At 43.9% G+C, this 8,776-nt stretch overlaps 2 non-coding genes across 2 annotated transcripts; one reads left to right on the top strand and one right to left on the bottom strand.

The window, feature by feature from the left end:
- The first annotated feature begins 5,537 nt into the window (after positions 1-5,537).
- On the top strand, positions 5,538-5,609 carry TRNAE-UUC (transfer RNA glutamic acid (anticodon UUC)). The gene has a single exon. It is a non-coding gene; the product is annotated as a tRNA-Glu (tRNA).
- Positions 5,610-8,068: 2,459 nt separating this feature from the next.
- Positions 8,069-8,140, bottom strand: TRNAE-UUC (transfer RNA glutamic acid (anticodon UUC)). Its single transcript has one exon. It is a non-coding gene; the product is annotated as a tRNA-Glu (tRNA).
- Between the last annotated feature and the right edge of the window lie 636 nt (positions 8,141-8,776).

The raw sequence follows: 8,776 nt of genomic DNA, 5'->3' as shown, positions 1-8,776 counted from the left end.
CCACTATCGTTAGGATTGTCAGATCCTGACCTAGGCAAATAAAACTGTTTGGGGGCAGGAGCCAGCGGGAGAACACTATTACTTGCTTTTGCTGTTCCCTGGCTGAGTATTAGGCAATGGAAAGAGACTGACTGGCACAAGAGAGGAAGAATCTATTGATAATGTATAGCCTGCCTGTCCCACAGAGCTCAAAATGTTTTATAATGTTATAAAAATCCCCCATCTATATTAGCATAATATTTAAAGTTGTATAGATTTTTTCGTAGAAGTAAAATCATACCTACAGTACATAGTGACCATCATCAACATTTACCACTCCTCTAAATGAGTGGTCATTTATTGTAAACCGCTCAGTTTTGCAAGTTTTGGGAAGTATACAAGTGTGTTAAATAAATAGTAAGTCCTTGCATTGGTTCTACAAACACAGAAAGAGAAATGGAAGCCACCAGTACAGACTCTATAATTACTTAAAAGAGCACTGGAGGGGGGAACCCCCGTCTGTTCCCAGCACTTAATGGTCTGTTTCCCAAATATCATTCTTCTCTAAGTCACTTCCTAAAGCATATTTGAGTCATGGCCCTCAACTCAGTATAGTTACTGCAATTCAGCAGTCCCTTCATGTGTGTTACTTTCTGTCCCATATGGCTCTTGTAGGCTCACTCACACATGCATTTAGACCACTTGGTAACACACTGCTACACAACTACTACCTGTCTTAAATGTGTCAGTGAAAAGTGAAGTGATGTGAAACCTTTGTCTCTAGTTACCTGTGATGGTTATTTCATACATGCACGTGTGAACTCCGCCTGAAAGGAGAGTTTGTGAGGAAGGAGCAGCAGTGTGCGCTTCTTTTTCAAAGAAAACCATGTGTGTGTGTCTACTGCTGAAAGTCAGAACAATCATTAAATCATCAGAGTGCAATGTTTGGTCCAAGGGGGTTTTGTGCTTGGGTATGCATGCCCTTGGAAAAAGGATGCAAGTCCATGGCTAAGTGTAACACGCACATCCATGAACAATTACACATGTGTTTCGTTTAAAACTTGGCGGGGTTAACGGGTGCAATGAGGATTGTAACTTCTGTACTTTTTGTGTATTCTACTTGTTGATTTATTTTGAAGATCAAATAAATGTTGGGTTTGGTTTTTTTTTAATGGAAAGGGTGGCCCAGTGTCTTTCTGCCTGCTACTTCTTAGATTATTTATTTATCCATTTATTAAGAGAGGTGCCCAATTCTACAAACAAATATCCTTCCCACATGTTGGGGCGTACATGTCTTGAACTTGGCTCTGCATTGATTGATTGATTGCCGTCAAGTCGGTGTCGACTCTTAGCAACCACATAGATAGATTCTCTCCAGGATGATCTGTCTTCAACTTGGCCTTTAAGGTCTCTCAGTGGTGCATTCATTGCTGTTGTAATCGAGTCCATCCACCTTGCTGCTGGTCATCCTCTTCTTCTCTTTCCTTCAACTTTCCCCAGCATTATGGACTTCTCAAGGGAGCTGGATCTTCACATAATGTGTCTGAAGTATGATAGTTTGAGCCTGGTCATTTGTGTCTCGAGTGAAAATTCTGGATCGATTTGTTCTATGATCCATTTGTTTGTTTTCCTGGCTGTTCATGGTATCCTCAAAAGTCTTTTCCAACACCAAAGTTTAAAAGTGTCAATGCTTTTTCTATCTTGCTTCTTCAAAGTCCAGCTTTCACATCCATAGAGTATCACGGGAAAAACCATTGTCCGAACGATTTGAATCTTTGTAGGTGTAGACATGTCACGGCATCTAAATATACTTTCCAAGGCCTTCATTGCTACCCTAACCAGTGCTAGTCTGCGGCGTATTTCTTGACTGCTGGATCCTTTACTGTTGATGGTTGATCCTAAAAGGCAGAAGCTATCCACCACTTCAGTGTCTTCATGGTCAGTTCTGAGACTTCTTACTGTACCCGTTGTCAGTAGTTTAGTCTTCTTGAAATTTAGTTGTAGTTCCATTTTTTCACTGTGCTCTTTGACTTTAATTACTAGAGCTTGCAGGTAATCCACATTCTCAACTATCAGAGTGGTGTCATCAGCATAGCACAAGTTATTGATGTTTCTTCCTTCAACTTTAAAACCATGCTCATCTTCCAATCCAGCTTCTCATAGTATATGTTCAGCATATAAATTGAACAAAGAAGGAGAAAGTATACAGCCTTGTCTTACTCCTTTGCCGATCTAGAAACAAATCTGTTTCACCATGTTCCATCTGGACTGTGGTTTCCTGTCCTGTGTATCGGTTTCTCATGAGAACAATGAGGTGTTCTGGGATGCTCATTTTCCTAAGGATATTCCACAACTTGACATGGTCAACACAATCAAAGGCTTTTCTGTAGTCAATAAAGCACATACTAACTTCTTTCTGGTATTCTTTGGCTTTCTCAATTATCCAATGTGCATCAGCAATTATGTCTCTTGTTCCCCGGCCTTTTCTTAAACCAGTTTGAACATCCAGTATTTCCCTTTCCACGAAGGGCTCTAATCTGTGCTGGATGATCCTGAGCATTATTTTGCTAGCATGGGAAATTAAGGATATTGTGCGATGGTTTGCGTAATCTGTTAAGTCTCCTTTCTTTGGTATGGATATGTAGACTGACCACTTCCAATCTGTTAGCCACTGTGTCGTTCTCCAAATTTGCTGGCATAGTTTGGTTAGAGCCTTGACTGATTCTTCTTCTGTTGCCTGCCATATTTCTGTAGCTGTTCCATCAATTCCTGTAGCCTTCCAACTTGTAAGTTCCTTCCTGAGGTCTTCATCTTTCTTGACTTTGGCTTCTCTCCTCTTCTTGGCAATTTCCACCATCTGTTCTGACACCCATTTTGCTTTCTTCTGTTTCTTGGTCTTTGGCAGTCTCTTTTCACATTCATCCCTAACCAGCTCCACCCCTCCCTATTTTCTTCATTATCTCCCTCGCTCTGGGGGGCCACCAAAGAGAAGGATGAACATGGGCCCCCCTCCCCTAGCTATGCCCAAGAAAGCAACTTTGTTCCTTTTCTGGTTTCCGTGTCCTGAGTAGTAAACGGTATGGTTTTCTGACTGAAAGTGTCCCATTCCTGTCCATTTTAATTCACTGATGCCCAAGATGTCAATCTGTAGTCGATTCATTTCATCTTTCACTGTGTCGAGCTTTCCCATATTCATGCTTCTTACATTCCACGTTCCCACTGTAATTCTGTCTTTGCAGCTTCAGATTTTCTTTTCCCGCACGGCAACATCAGCTGCTAGACGTCCAAAAGGCTTTAGTCTAACCGCGTCATAAACACCATCGGTACTCTGAGAGATCCTCAGCAATTCCTCAGTAGCATGTTGAGTCCCATCTCACCTGAGGGGCCCATCATCCAGCACTACATCGACAATCATTCCATACATTTTGTCTATCCATGTGGTTTTCTTGGTGAAATACAGGAGTGGTTTACCATTGCCTTCTCCCATGCAGTATGAAATTATGCCTTTGTCGTTGTCACTGAAGTGATTGTCCGCCTCCAGGACCTTCCTATATCTCTGCTGCCCAGTATAGGTGCCTGCTTGCTTTAGCTGGGCAGCTGGGATGACCTTTGCGCTTTGGGTGTCCCTACTGGGAGTATACCTCCCAGCGTACTTCGCTCATCCCTCCCAGGAACACACACACACACACCCCATGATGAGGCAGCATAGCAGGAGTGGGGGTGGGGCTCTGCATCCCTGAGAGAAAAAGCTGAGAGCAGGGGCGTAACTATACTAGGGCAAGGGGAGACAGTTGTCTGGGGGGCCCCTGCCTTGGGGCCCCCCCAGAGGCAAGTCACATGACTGACTCCCCCAGCTGTGCACCCGCCCAGGCTTCCTTCAGTTGTATCCAAAATTGATGTGAGTGTTAAGACCTGGAGCTACCAGAACAGCATGTCTTTCTCTAGTACCATTAAAGACTTGCATCGTCCACAATTTACAAAACCTTTTTTTAAAAAAAAAATCTATATATAAGTTTTACTATGCTTTTTGTTACCACTATTCAGCCTCATTTAAGATTTCTTTATTTCATGAGCTGTGCTTCAGTGAGGGGGGGCCCATTTTAAAATCTTGTCTCTGGGTCCACTCCAACCTTGCTACGCCCCTAGCTGAGAGGATCAGCCTTCCCTTCATGGTCCACAGATAAACTTCTAGAAGCCAGAGCAGAGAACAGCTTAGTGGATTGGTGAGCCCAAGGGTTTCACAGGCTGCTTCCTTGTGCGCTGGTCCAAGTTTAGCAATAAGCTTGCTTGCACAAGTTGCTGCCCAGTCAGGATTTTATTGGCATGACCAGTTTTTTGTTCTGCAGACTGTGCCTGGGCAAGAGCTGGAAGATGCCAGACCAGGACAAAATGTCAGTAGTGTCATTCTTGCTTTTAGGGTGTTGGGGTCCTTGATCCACTCACGTGCTGCCCTGTGCTCCTTGGAGGAAGTGAGAATAATAAACCTAGTTGCTTTGAAAGGTGTGTGTTAAGAATACAAACACACACACATCATCAGATTATATTATATATAGCTTTTCAACAAAAAGCTCTCAAAGCAATTGACACCAAAAGGTGTAAAAGAAAATGATTTCCTGTTTCAAACAGGCTCACAATCTAAAAAACACAAGAGATACACTAGCAACAACCACGGGAAGGAATGCTGTGCTGGGTGGAATAAGGACAGTTGCTCTCCTCCTGTGAAATAAATGTACGAATTTGACTAATATTTATATACTGCTTTCCAACAAAAGTTCCCAGAGCTGTTTACATAGATATAAAGAAAGTGGCTCACTGTCCCCAAAGGGCTCACAATCTAAAAAAGAAATGTAAGATAGACACCAGCAACAGCTACTAGACTGGGATGCTGTGCTGGCGGGATGGATAAGGCCATTTGCTCTCCCCCTGCTAAATAAAGAGAATCACCACTTCAAAAAGGTGCTCTTTGCTCAGGTAGCAGGGGACTGCTAACTGCTAAATGTAAAAGAAGTCATTGCTTTTAAAAGGTGCTGCTTTGCCCAGCTAGAAGGGGTTATGCCACCACACTGAGTTTTCCCTCTTCAAAACTTCTCCCCGTAAAAATGGTACAGATTAAACTGTGTTAAGAGCTGGTTAAGCCAAAGCAACTGAACACGCTCGCCTGGGGTAGTAAAAAGTGGAACTGCGCAAATGATCTCTTGCGTTGTCTCCAGTTGGTCTATTGATTCGTGATTTCTTCTGCTGGTATTTAATGGAGGAAGTTAAGAACTGTTGGCAAGATGAACAATTTAAACAAACCTAGCGAGGGAGGGACAGATTAGAGCAAGGAAGGAAGTGGAACTACTACCATCTCGTGCATTGCTGATGTAACGAGCGAGACTACCAATACAGAAAAAGTTCGTAAGTTTTCTCCGTAACGTGATTGTAAGCGAAGAGCCAGTGGCAAAATAATTCTCAGTATATAAAAAATGAAAGACACAAGAAGGAACTATTATCAATTAGGTATCGTGATCACTTTGTTCTCTATAGGTTCTGGTCAAATAAAGTTGTTGCCAGTTCCTTCCCATATGGTCTAGCGGTTAGGATTCCTGGTTTTCACCCAGGCGGCCCGGGTTCGACTCCCGGTATGGGAAGATTTCATTTTTCCTACTTCGAAATTAGAAAAAGATTGTGAGATAGCCCCAAACCACTATGGCAACAACATTATTGTACAAGTGTATCTGGAAATAATGGGTGGGGAATTCCACCTTACTTTCAGGGATTCTATCAACCAAATGTGACGGCAGTTCAAACTGCCGGAAGGAAATAGATACAAGAACAGAGGAGAAAACCTCTCGTTTGTGTTTTGTGTTACCTTGAGATCCCGCTAACGAGAAAAAGGTGCGAAGGAAAAAGAGTGTATTTCCTTATAGACCACAGCAGAGATGTGGTCACCAGTTTCCTAACTGCTTGCCCTAGTGTCTGGCCGATCTGAGTCCAGCCTCCAAGTGTGGGATTCTAGCCTTAAGGACCACTCGGAGTATTTTCTCTTTTACGTGTCTGTGAGAGGAGTGTTAAGAATTAAGTTTGCTGCTGATAGTGGCTTTTGAAAGGCGTGTGAAGAACTCCAATATTTTATTAAGATTCTCACTTGAGCTGCGTTTTGTTTGCATTGATGTTATGGAGAGAAAGGGAAACTCATCCTCCGTCTCATATTTGGTCTAGTGATTTAAAACAAGGAGTCTCACAAAAAGACTGAATTATTCGCTGATACTGGTGGGTTCGATTCCCATCACTGACTTGTAAAGAACTTTTTAAATGTCACTTTAGTTAAAAGAAGAGACTGCAGCAGACAACACAGCTGCCCCTTCTGAAAATTGCTGCTGCTGCTGTGAAACTTTATATGGGCTCTTTCCAAACAGAATCAACTAGCCCTGGGAGCCATCACACAAAAGAAAGCAACACTGCAGCCGCAGCCAAGGCCTGGCTGATCTTCCTTTGTCGTCTGACTCTGCTCGCCACTTTTCTTCCTAGGGTTGCTTCTCTCCCTTTAGCAGTTATTCATACAGTATTGGCAAAGCGATGGGGAAAGATCTCACCCGCGAAATGACTTCCTGCTGCTATTATGCCGCTGTTAAAAGTACAGGCGGTGGAGAGATCCATTGATGCTGCTGGAGATGGTCAGAGCTGTTCAAAACACGGCAGCAGGCCACCCAGCGGAGCTTCAAAGCCCAGCCATGCCGCACAGGAGAGCATCCAATGGCCGTTCGGTGTCAGTCTATTATTTTCGAAGTCCCGAGCCTGGAGCTTGCTGTAGGCAAGGCAAGGCGAACTCGGAGGAGTCCTAGCTCAGCTCTGCAGCCCGGGCTGACCACCGAATCATGTCATGAGTGTTTCCGGACATGTGTAGAGAGAGTGCCTTTCCTTCACCACAGTTAACCCTCCCGAGGCACACTTTTCCAACACGTACTACGATTAAGAGCACAGCCTCTCTAGCAGGGCGGGGAGGTAGGGTTGCTAATGCCGTTGCTCGAGGATGGCAGACAGCGCGTTTCCTGGAGAATGATTTGGGGAGCGGGAATTTAATATGAACTATATGGGGGGGGGGGGATTCCTCTTTTTAATTTGGCTGAACTGGCTCTCGAGATCCAAACAGGCATCGTAAGGTAGAGTGGAATATACCAGGAGCCTGAAATTCCAAATGTATTTAAAATTTCTGTTTAAACTCTCGGCCTCCTTCTCCACTTCTATGATCCCTTCAGACACCAAGACGCCACTGCACTCTGCTTCGAGTCACCAGTCAGGAGCAGGGTGAGAAGCAGGTTGCAGTGTGGAGATCGAGCAATTCAATGCCCGTGTTGTCCTATAGGAAGCTATACTGAACAACTGTTTGAGCTTCGGTTGGTTCACATAGCGCCCCAAAACTAAATAAATTCCTCCTCGTGGTCTACTGGCTAGCATGCCTACCCTTCCTCGAGGCGGGCTGTCCCGCATCCCACGCACCACCCACCCGGTAGAAAATAGGTTCTGTTATGCTTCAGTATATCTTTCCCACTCGCTTGGAAAGTGCGCCAGTAAATTACTTTAAGTTATGAAGCTGCCCTTTACCTGCCCTTTGAAAAGGGGAAAGGAATAAGGACTCTGCAGATGTAATCAAAATGTACGAGAACTGCAAACTCTTGATATTATAGCTCATGCCATATCGAAGAGCAGAAGATGCTCCCCGGCCGCCTTCAATTAACCACACTCCTCCAAGATTCGTTTTTTCACAGAGTCCATATGTTGATACCTATACGACTACTATATCCATATGCCGCTTAATCCTAGTGACTTATTTTCCATTGCTTAGCAAACCGTCAAGCTTTACTGCAACTTCCAGGGAAAAGGACTAACTTTCCACTCCAGTGAATTCTCAAGTGATCTGTATCCTTTAGCCGACAAAAACTACTCCCATACAAGTTTTTTTGTCGCACATCGTAAACACGAATGTCTTTCAATTTCACTATTTAACTACCCCATTAAGTTGTGGTGCTGATACACAATTGTACTTTACAGGTAGAACTCAGACAGGTACCTACACTGAGAGAAGGAGAAACTTACAAAAGATATGCCGTTCCCATACCGGGAGTCGAACCCGGGCCGCCTGGGTGAAAACCAGGAATCCTAACCGCTAGACCATATGGGAGCTGCTGGTAGACGAGTTCGTGTATTACAGTTCATGTTAAGAGATCAACGTTCCGCCTGGTGGCTGAAAATGTTATTTCAATATGTTTCATACATGTTAATTTACCTGATATTTCACATCATATGAACATAGGAAGCTGCCGTATACTGAGTCAGACCATTGGTCCATCTAGCTCAGTATTGTCTACTACACAGGCTGGCAGCGGCATCTCCAGGGTTGCAGGCAAGAATCTCTCCCAGCCCCGGATTGCCTGATGTGCCTTGAAATCCCCCACAGTCACAGTACTGCCTGCATATACTTCATAACCTTGTGGGTTTCCAAATCCTTGTGTGTCAATCTTTGTAGATATGTACAAACAACCCCTTTGTATATAATTGTGCTTTGGCAACGTACTGTATGCTTTGGTAGTTTGTTGGTTCAATAAAAAAAAATCTTGTCCTATTAAAAAATAAAATAAAATAAATCTTGTCCTATCTTGGAGATGTTGCCAGTGCCAAGGAGGGAACTTGGAACCTTCCGCTCTTCCCAGACCGGCTCCATCCCCTAAGGGGAATAATATCTTACAGTGCTCACATATGGTCTCCCATTCAAGACATCCTTTAAGTCGTGTTTGTTTCTCACCGCACAGCCACGGGT

Source organism: Hemicordylus capensis, chromosome 2, assembly GCF_027244095.1.
Source record: "Hemicordylus capensis ecotype Gifberg chromosome 2, rHemCap1.1.pri, whole genome shotgun sequence".
Lineage (NCBI taxonomy): Eukaryota > Metazoa > Chordata > Lepidosauria > Squamata > Cordylidae > Hemicordylus > Hemicordylus capensis.
This window is presented reverse-complemented; position numbering and strand designations above follow the sequence as displayed.